This window comes from Canis aureus, chromosome 35, assembly GCF_053574225.1.
Source record: "Canis aureus isolate CA01 chromosome 35, VMU_Caureus_v.1.0, whole genome shotgun sequence".
Lineage (NCBI taxonomy): Eukaryota > Metazoa > Chordata > Mammalia > Carnivora > Canidae > Canis > Canis aureus.
This window is the reverse complement of record NC_135645.1, coordinates 7947246-7957984: the sequence shown is the minus strand read 5'-3', so window position 1 is coordinate 7957984 and position 10739 is coordinate 7947246. Positions and strand designations below refer to the sequence as shown.

The following is a 10739-nucleotide window of genomic DNA, read 5'->3' as shown; positions in this document are numbered from 1 at the left end:
TCTCTTTGTGTCTCTCATGAATAAATAAATAAAATCTTTGAAAAAAAATCAATGAAACAATAGAGATAACAAAGCCAAAATTTTGTTCTTTGAAAAGGTTAATAAAATTAATTCCTAGCAAAACTTGTTTAAAAAAGAAAACAAATTTCAATGTCAAAATGAGAGGGAGTATCATTTTGGGGAGTGAAAGAAGGAATGTCACTACAGGTCCTATAGGCGTTAAAAGAATAAGGGAGTATTTGGAAAACTTATAACAGTAATTTGATAGCTTACATGGAATGGACAGTCTTGAAACAATTTACCAAAACAGATATAAGAATAAAATGCAATTTCTGAGTAGCTCAATACCTGTTAGGTAAATTGAATTTTTGGTAAAAAAAATTTTCCCTCAAAGAAACCTTCCAAACCAGATGGTTTCAGTGGTGAGTTCATCAATCAATCAATCAAATAAATGAATTCAATCCCATAAATTCATCCAACATTTAAGGATACTGATACTAATTTTATACAAACTCAGAAGATAAAGAGGAAGCACTTCTTGATGAAGTTTTGGAATGTAGGTGAGGTTTGGTGGGGTGAGGTCCAGAACCGACAACCAAGAATTCTTGAGATGTCTTTGGTACAAAATGGTGGTTTTATTAAGGCCCGGGGACAGGACCAGTGGATAGGAAGAGCTGCTCTCCTGGGCCTGTGAGGGATGGCTGATTCCCTCCATCATTCCATGGGAATCAGCCATCCCTCACAGGGAGATAGCATACTCTAAGGAATTTTGGAAGCAAGGTTTCCAGAACCTTGAAAGGGCTAGCTATTGTTGGGGAAAGGTCATTTATTTCCGTCTAATAAAACCTGAGTCATGAGACCCTTCAGGTGTGTATCGGTGGGCCACGTGCTTGGGGATGATTGCCAACATGTATCTTGCAGAGTAGAAATAAAGCAAATTTCTAAAAGTTTAGATTGCCTTTTGCCCTTAGCAAAGTATTAACATCGAGGCAGTTGAGTCTGTAGACTCTGCCTGTTTCAAGGACTTGTCAATGTGCTGCCCCAGGCTTGTGCATTGTCTTCAGCTAGCCCTGTTCCCCCATAACTTCATATCACACTTTTAAGAGGCCAGTAAAATCATAATGCCAAAACCTAACAAAGGTAAGAAAATAAGGTTAAATATCTATATCCTTCATGAATATAGAGGCAAAAGTCATTAAGAAAATGTTACCAAATCAAATCCAGCACTACATGAAACAAAACAAAAACCAAGACAATACATCAGGATCAGTGGATTTTTCCAAAGATGCGAGGTTGGTTCAAGATTCAGAAGTCAATATAATTCACTACATTAATAGGAAAAAAGGATAAAAGCATTATGATTTTAATAATCAAAGAAAAATCAAAATGCCTCTCTCATTTGGGATTAGAAATTCTCAAAAAAAAAAAAACCCAAAAACCTAGGAATAGAAAGTAACTTCTTCAATCTAACAAAAGGATCCATATACAAACGTACAGCCTGCATAATATCGGATGGTGAAATACTGAATACCACCCACCTCAATACTGGTAAAAAAGCAAAGATATCCACCCGCACCATTCTATTCTATATTAGCTCTAAATGGTGCAATAAGGTAAGGGGGGAAAAGCATAAAGATTGGAAAGGAACAATTAAAACTAAAAACATTTTGCAGAAAACATCATTGTTTACACAGAACAACCTAAGAAATATTAAAGAATGACTCCTGGACAACTACTATTTAACAAAGTCACAGGACACAGGCCAATATACAGAAAAATATGTATGACTATATACTAGCAATGATTGGAAGATGCAAAAAAATTAAATTCTATTCACAGTAGTATTAAAAGACCTAGACACCTAAAACTTAATAAATTTAACAAAAGACATAGAAGACCTCTGCGCTGAAAACTACAAAACACCATGAAAAAATTAATGACCTAAATGAAGAGATATACAATGTTCATGAACTGGAACACACAATGCTATTATGATGTTGACTCTCCCAACTAAATCTGTAGATTCAATGCAATCACGAAACAGCAGAGGCATTTTGATAAGTAGATTTTAAGATTTACATGGTAAAACAAAGGGCTAAGAAAGAGCCAAAACAATTTTAAACTGGAGGGTATTATGCTAAACGAAGTTCAATCAGAGAAGGACAATCATTATATGGTTTCACTCATACAAGGAATATAAAAAATAGTGAAATGCATAGGGGAAGGGAGGGAAAATGAGTCGGAAAAATAAGAGAAGGTGACAAAACACGAATGACTTCTAACTGGGAAACAAACAAGGGGTAGTGGAAGGGGAGTCGGGTGGGGAGATGGGGTGACTGGGTGACGGGCACTGAGGGGGGCACTTGACAGGATGAGCACTGGGTGTTATACTATATGTTGGCAAATCGAACTCCAATAAAAAAAATATACATATTAAAAAAAAAGAGCCAAAAAGCCATTTTGAACAAAGTTGAATGGTCCATGCTACCTGATTTCAAAACTTGCTATAAAGCTGATTCTAAGACTTGCCAAAAGACCGCATAATGTTAGCATAAGGGTAGATAAATAGATAAATGTTACAGGATATGGAGTCCAGATAGTGGCCCATTCATTTACAGTTAGTTTTTGACAAGGTGTCAGAGCTATGTAATGGGAAAAAGAAAGTCTTTTCAACAAATGGTACTAGAAAACTGAATAAATGAAGGGAGGAATGAGTCTTGATACCTACATCACACAAACACAAATATTAATTTTGTATGGATCTCAGAATTTAAAGCTTAAACAGTAAAACTCCATGAATAAAACGTAAGAGAATGTCTTCATGACTTATCTGCAGAGGACCCAAAAAATATTTATCATAAAGAAAAAAGACTAATATGCCTATAGATCCTTCTGAAGAGGGGTTATTCACCTTTATGACCAGGATGGACACAAAACCCAACACACTTCTGAAATAGGCTTTCTTATTTCATTGATCACCTTTCTCAAAAGGACCCTTACCTGTATCTGTATCATTTCCTTGTACAGAGAGGGAAACTGAGACATACACAAAGAAATGAGGCATCCCACTAGCATTGGTGATATCAGCAAAATGGCAGAGTTAGCAGCTCCAAATTCCTGTCCTTCCCTAGAAACATTAAAGAACAAACAGCAACTATTAGAACCAACTTTGCCTGGACTCCTGAAAAAAGTCAAAAGTTTATAACAACCAAGCAGATGCTGAATCAAAAAAAGGACAACTTAAAAATGGTAGGAAAGCGATCACGGGACTTCTGGGGAAGATGGCCGAGTAGGAGGATCCTAGACTCACCTCCTCCCACAGATACACATATATAACACCCACGTCAGTATAAATAACCCAGAAAATAACTCGAAGACCGGCAGAACAGACTCTCCACGGCTAAATGTAGAGAAGAGGCCACAGTGAAAAATGGTAGGGAGAGCAATGACGTGATTGGGAACTAAACTGACCCATGAGACTGTAGGAGGGAGGGACCCACTGGTGTGGGGAGGGAAGAGGAGCAGACCCCAGACCGGGAGGTCCAGGCACAAGCAATCTGCATTGGGAAGACAAACCCCCATAACATTTGGCTTCAAAAACCATAAGACCTAAATTTGTGCATTCATTTTTTTTTTAAGCTTTATTTATTAATGAGAGACACAGAGAGAGAAGCAGGCTCCTTGCTGAGCAGCAGGGATTCCTGCTAAGCAAGGAGCCCCATGCAGGACTCCATCCCAGGACCCCAGGATCATGCCCTGAGCCAAAGACAGACACTCAACCACTGAGACACCCAGGGGTTCCAACTCTGTGCATTCCTACAATCAGTGTGGCCTAACATCTGGAACTTTAAAAAATCAGTGGGCCCACCCCTGGGAGAATTGGAAGGTTATAAAAAACTGAGTCCCTGTCCTTAAAGAGACAGTGTAACAAACAGCCCCATGGATATATAGCATAGAAGCAGCAGTTTGAAAAATGCCTGACATAAAGGGGAGGAGATTTGTTCACTAATCTCAGAGCATATGCTGGAGGGGTAGGGATATTTGGGAGACTTTAGCAAGAGCAAAAGAGTTGGTGGACATCCTTTCCCTCTCCTGCACTCTAGTTTAGATGTAAGGACAACTGTGATAACCAGCACATTGTGAACACTCTCACCTAGCTGGCTAATGGTTCGCCCTGCACCCCCCTTCTGCAGACTGCCCCCTCCAGCCCAGCCTTAGCAGGGATTTTCCCAGGTGGCTACAGGTTCCCTCCTGCAGCAGACCAGGTGGGACCTTGCTGGCATTGCACCCCCCTTGCTCCCTCATTCTCCTGCAGATCCACCCCATCAAACATGGCCTTGACAGGAGTCCATCCAAACAGCACCACAAGCCTGGCAGTGTGCAAGCAGGCCCAATGGGGGTCAGTCCATTCTAAAGTGACTTCTGCAATCGGAGAAGGACAAACATTATATGGTCTCATTCATTTGGGAAATATAAATAATAGTGAAAGGGAAGGGAGAAGAAATGGGTAGGAAATATCAGAAAGGGAGACAGAACATGAAGACTCCTAACTCTGGGAAACGAACTAGGGGTGGTGGAAGGGGAGGAGGGCGGGGGGTGGGGGTGAATGGGTGATGGGCACTGAGGGGGGCACTTGACAGATGAGCACTGGGTGTTATTCTGTATGTTGGCAAATTGAACCAATACAAAATAAATTTATTATTAAAAAAAATAAAGTGATTTCTGCCCCAGAGAGAAGTAAGAAAAACACACATACCAGTTTGCAGCCCCACTAGTGGGCTGAGCAAGACACCTGGTCTGAGTACAGACCTCACCCCCCAAGGAAAGCTTCTCAGGGGACAAGAGAGGGAGAGTGCCCTGCAGTCCTACGACTCAAGCCCAAAGCATTGCCAGACTAGCTCACTAACAACACAGGAACTAAGCCCTGCCCACAACAGACAAAGCCATTGCAGATGACTGGACTGAAGGCAAATATGACTCAGCCACAACGGTAGGGCCCACACAACACACACACCCCTAAAGCACCAGATTCTGGCAAAGAGGTGATATTGCAGTACAGGGCATTACAGGACCTCTTCTTCAAAGGTCCATGACTTTTAAGAGCAAGAGATCTAGCTGACTTTCCTAACACACAGAAACAGACACAGAAAGTTACACAAAATGAGGAGACAGAGGAATATGTCCCAAATGAAAGAATAAGACAAAATCACAACAAGAGAGTTAAATGAAATGGAGATAAATAACATATCTGATAGAGAATTCAGAGAAATGGCCATAAAGATTCTCACAGGACTTGAGAAAAGAGTGGAGGATCTCAGTGAGGTCCTCAATGAAAAGATAGAAAACATAAAAAAAAAAAAAAAGAACCTTTTAGAGATGAAGAACTCAATAACTGAAATAAAAAAAAAAAAAACATTAGAGGGAATAAATAGTAGACTAGAGGAAGCAGAACAGATTAGTGACCTGGAGCACAGAGTATGGGAAAGCAATCAAGTTGAATGAACAGGAGAGAGAAAAAAATAATAAAGAGTGAAAATAGGTTAAGGGAATTCAGCCATACCGTCAATCATAACTTTCACATTATAGAGATCCAAAAAGGAAAAGAGAGAAAAAGAGGGAGAAAATTTTATTTGAAGAAATAATAGCTGAAAACTTCCCAAATCTGGGGAACAAAACATAAATTCAGATCCAGGAGGCACAGAGAGCCCCCCCCCCCCCATCAACCCAAGGAGGTATACATCAAGACACACAGTGATTAAAATGGCAGAAAGTGGGCAGCCCCGGTGGCGCAGCGGTTTAGCGCCGCCTGCAGCCCAGGGCATGATCTTGGAGACCCGGGATCGAGTCCCACGTGGGGCTCCCTTCATGGAGCCTGCTTCTCCCTCTGCCTGTGTCTCTGCCTCTCTCTCTAGCTGTGTCTCTATGAATAAATAAATTTAAGAAAAAATAAAATGGCAAAAAGTAGTGATAAAGCAACAAAAGAAAAACAGTTACATGTAAAGGAAACTGCATGAGGCAATCAGTTGGTTTTTCAGCAGAAAACAGGCCAGAAGGGAGACATGATATCATCAAAGTGCTGAAAGAAAAAAAACTGCAACTGCAAACCAAAAAACTGTACTCTGTCAAGGCTATCATTCAGAACTGGAGAAGGAGTTTCCCAGACAAAATTTAAAGGAATTCTAAAAACCAGCCTTACAAGAAATGTTAAAGGGGACTCTGAATGAAAAGAAACACCATAAGCAGGAGTAAGAAAAGTAGGAAGCACAGAAGCCATAAAATTAAGTATATCTACAAAAATCAACCAAGGGATTCACAAAATAAAAGGATGCAAAGGGGGATCCCTGGGTGGCTCAGCGGTTTAGCGCCTGCCTTTGGCCCAGGGCGTGATCCTGGAGTCCCGGGATCGAGTCCCACGTCAGGCTCCCTGCATGGAGCCTGCTTCTCCCTCTGCCTGTCTCGCCTTTCTCTTTCTCTCTCTATCATGAACAAATAAATAAATAAATCTTAAAAAAAAAAAAAAAAAGAATGCAAAGTATGACACCATATCCTAATATGTAGGGGGGAAGAGGAGGAAAAAATTAGTGTTTTTGGAATTGGCTCAAACTTTAGTGAACACCAAGATAATATAGCCTGCTATATGCACCGATGTCATATACCAACCTAATGGTAACAACAAATAAAAAACCAGTAATAGATATGCAAAAAAAGAGAAAGGAATCCAACTATATCACTAGAGAAAGCCAACAAACCATGAGAGAAGAGAGTAAAAGAACAGAAGAACCACAAAAACTATCATAAACAAGTAACAAAATGGCAATACATACATACAATAATTACTTTGAATGTAAATGGACTAAATGCTCCAATCAAAAGACATAGGGTCATAGAATGGATTAAAAAAGCGAGATCGAACCCCATGTTGAGTGTAGAAACTAGTTAAATAAATAGAAGTAACTTATTTTTTAAAAGGCCTACCTATATGCTGTCTATAAGAGACTCATTTCAGACCTAAACATACTTACAGTTTGAAAGTAAAAGGTTTGGAAAACATTTATCAAGCAAATGGAAGTGAAAAGAAAACCAGGTTAGGGCAGCCCCAGTGGCGCAGCGGTTTAGCGCCACCTGCAGCCCAGGGTGTGATCCTGGAGACCCAGGATCAAGTCCCACGTCGGGCTTCCTGCATGGCCTGCTTCTCCCTCTGCCTGTGTCTCTGCCTCTCTCTCGCTCTCTCTGAATAAATAAATAAATAAATCTTAAAAAAAAAAAAAAAAAACCAGGTTAGCAATACTTCTATCAGACAAAATAGACTTTAAAACAAAGACTGTAACAAGAAACAAGGAAGGACACCACATAAAGGGAACAATCCAACAATAAGATGTAACAATTGTAAATATTTATACACCCAACATGAAAGCATCCAAAGACATAAAGCTGCTGATAATAAATATAAAAAAGATCATTAATAGTAATACAATAATAGTAAGGAACTTTAACACCCCATTTACATCGATGGATAGATCTTCCAAACAGAAAATCAACAAGGAATCAGTGGCTTTGAATAATGCATTGGACTAGATGGAGCTAAGAGAGAGATTCAGAACATCACATCCTAAAACAGTGGAATACACATTCTTTTCAACTGCATGTGGAACATTCTCCAGAAGAGATCACATGCTGGTCCACAAAACAAGTCCCGACAAATTCAAAATTGAAAAGTCATGCATCCTTTCCAACTACACCACCATGAAACTAGAAAACAAGCACAAGCAAAATCTGGAAAGAAAATACATACATGGAGGTTAAATAACATGCTACTAAACAATGAATGGGTCAACCAAGAAATCAAAGAGGAAATCAAAAAATACATGGAGGGACACCTTGGTGGCTCAACAGTTGAGCGTCTGCCTTTGGCTCAGGGCTTGATCCTAGAGTCCTGGAATCGAGTTCCACATCGGGCTCCCTGCTTGCAGCCTGCTTCTCCCTCTGCCTGTGTCTCTGCTTCTTTGTGTGTGTGTGTGTGTGTGTGTGTGTGTGTGTGTGTGTCTCATGAATAAATAAAATATTTTTAAAAAATACATGGAGACAAATGAAAATGAAAATACTGGTCCAAAATCTTTGAGATGCAGCAAAAGAGGTTCTAAGAGGGAATTTTACTCTGTAGTTAAGAATCTATTTCTTGGTTTGGCTCTCTCTCTTTTTTCCCCCTTTGCTAGTTTGCTGATGATTACCAGAAGGGAGGTGGGTCGGGGGACAGCTTATATTTCAGGAGTGCACTTATTGTGATGAGCACCTTGTGTGTATGGAAGTATTGAGTTACTATATTGTACACCTAAAACTAATATTACGCTGTATGTTAACTCTTTTAAATAAAAGTTTTTTTTTAATTTAGTTTTTATTGGTGTTCAATTTACTAACATACAGAATAACCCCCAGTGCCCGTCACCCATTCACTCCCACCCCCCGCCCTCCTCCCCTTCCACCACCCCTAGTTCGTTTCCCAGAGTTAGCAGTCTTTACGTTCTGTCTCCCTTTCTGATATTCCCCACACATTTCTTCTCCCTTCCCTTATATTCCCTTTCACTATTATTTATATTCCCCAAATGAATGAGAACATATAATGTTTGTCCTTCTCCGACTGACTTACTTCACTCAGCAAAAGTTTTTTTTTAAAGAGGGATGTTTATAGCAATACAGGCCTACTTTAAGAAGCAAGAAAAATCTCCAACAACCTGACCTTCCATCTAACAGAGAAAAAGAATGAAACCAAAACCAATAGAAGGAGACAAATAATAAAGATTAGAGCAGAAACAAATGAAATAGAAACTGGAAAAAAAAAAAAAGAAAAAGAACAGGTCAATGAAAACAGGAGCCACTTTTTTGAAAAGATCAACAAAATTGATAAACCTTTAGCCACACTGATCAAAAAGAAGAGAGAAAGAGGACCCCGACAAAACCAGAAACGAAAGAGGAGAAATAATAAACAGCACCACAAGGAAAGATGCAAAGAAAGATTTAGGAAGTAACATGCTTGCCCAGGACGGGACACACGTTCAGAAAAGACATGTGAGGACCCTAAGCTTCTGCCACCTACCTGAGCACACCCCAGAGGGGTCCTAAGAGATTTTGAGGAGGACCACTGGACTGGTTGCTAAACACCTGCTTTCCTCAGGCTCCACCACTAGTGTGATACTCCTGTAGGAGACTTGCTCTGTTGTTCTTTCTAGACATAAATATTCCTTGACCAGGTAACACATTCCATGAATTCACACTAAGGAAACTCCCTAGGCTAATTAGATCTGCTTTCCCCTAAAGAATGACTTAAGAGCTCCAGATTTTTGGTTCCTGCAACAGACAACGTGCAGAATGGAGGTCAGACACTCGAATTTCTCCTCCTCCCCATCTGTGCTGGAGGCTGACTCAGACTCTGGTCGCAGGCATCCGGATGCTGAATAACCACGGTGTCTTTTCTGGCTGGTTTCTTAGCTTCGAGGTGTGCCTAATGTTGAAGCTGCACTTACGGATGGCAGAGGCCCCGCAGTCCCACAGCCATCCTCCTGCCTTCCGGTCCACGAGCTCACAAGACACCCAGAAGACCCCTGCAGAAACCTGAGGATAGCTTCTTTGCCTCAGTGATTTTAGAACATGTTCTTACTTCCCTGTTTTTGCTGTAAATAATTCACCATTTTTATAAGCGAGATAAGGTCAGGCCCTTGTGAGCCAGGAGAGATTTGAGAGATGATGAAAGCTACGTATTTTGCACACAACGCGAGGACTTCTGGCACACTGCCCCACTTGAGCTGGGATCCTGCTTTCCTATTCTCCCCTAGACACAAAAACGCCTATCTTTCCAAAAAGGCCAATTTTTTCAGGACTTTTTTTTTTTTTTTTAGAGTAGTTATAGGTTCACAGAAAAATTGAGAGGAAGGTACAGATATTCCGCATCTGCTCTGCCCCTGCATGCGCTCAGCCTCATAGCCTGCCCATTATCAACACTCCCCACCAGAATCGTACACTAGTTGCAACCACTGAACCAACCCTGCTACATCATCATCACTCAAAGTCTAGAGTTTACATTAGAGTTCACTCTTGGTGGTGTCCATTCTAGGTTTGGATAAATGACATATTTAGTGACATGTGTCCACTGTTACAGTATCATCCAAGAATGTTTACTCTGCCTTAAAAATCCTCGGTGCCCCCAGAAAGAGCCATTTTTAATCTTGGAAACATAGGTTTTCTGGAGTGAGTCAGTCTTCTCACCCCCCGCTGTGGTCATGGCCTACTGGTCATAGCTTCACAGGGTCCTAAAGGTGCCACCAGGCCCAGAATATAGCCCTCAGGGCCCCCTAGACAGGTTGCTTTCACTGGGACCCCAAGCCAGTGCTTCACCTCTTCTAGGTCCTCCCTGTCCAAGGCCCAAGTCAGCCTCACAACCAGTGAGATTCATAATCCAATGCTCCCCAGTGCTAGCAGAATCCCCTATGGACAGACGGAAGCCGGCCTGAAAGAAAGGAGTCCCATGACCATGGGTCCCAGTCACCACCCCTGGCCAAGCTGACTAACAGTGCGACGTGTGCACCATCTTATTTCTGCATTTGGCTGAGGAGAGCAAGGTGAGCAACCCCTTGATAAATGCTGACCCTAGACTCTCGTCCTCTTCAAACATCTGGGAGGGGAAAACTGAGAGGACAGAAGAGATCAGTTTAACTAAAAAGCAAAAACAAAAACAAAACCAAGAAAAC

General features: G+C 41.0%; 1 long non-coding RNA gene across 1 annotated transcript in view; it reads right to left on the bottom strand.

The window, feature by feature from the left end:
* The window catches only part of LOC144305264 (uncharacterized), a 56566-nt gene extending 46796 nt beyond the window's left edge, over positions 1-9770 (bottom strand). The window contains exons 1-2 of the long non-coding RNA XR_013372323.1: positions 9092-9770; positions 3001-3127 (exon numbers count right to left, since the gene is read on the bottom strand). This is a non-coding gene — a long non-coding RNA (uncharacterized LOC144305264). The remainder of the gene's footprint in view (positions 1-3000; positions 3128-9091) is intronic.
* Between the last annotated feature and the right edge of the window lie 969 nt (positions 9771-10739).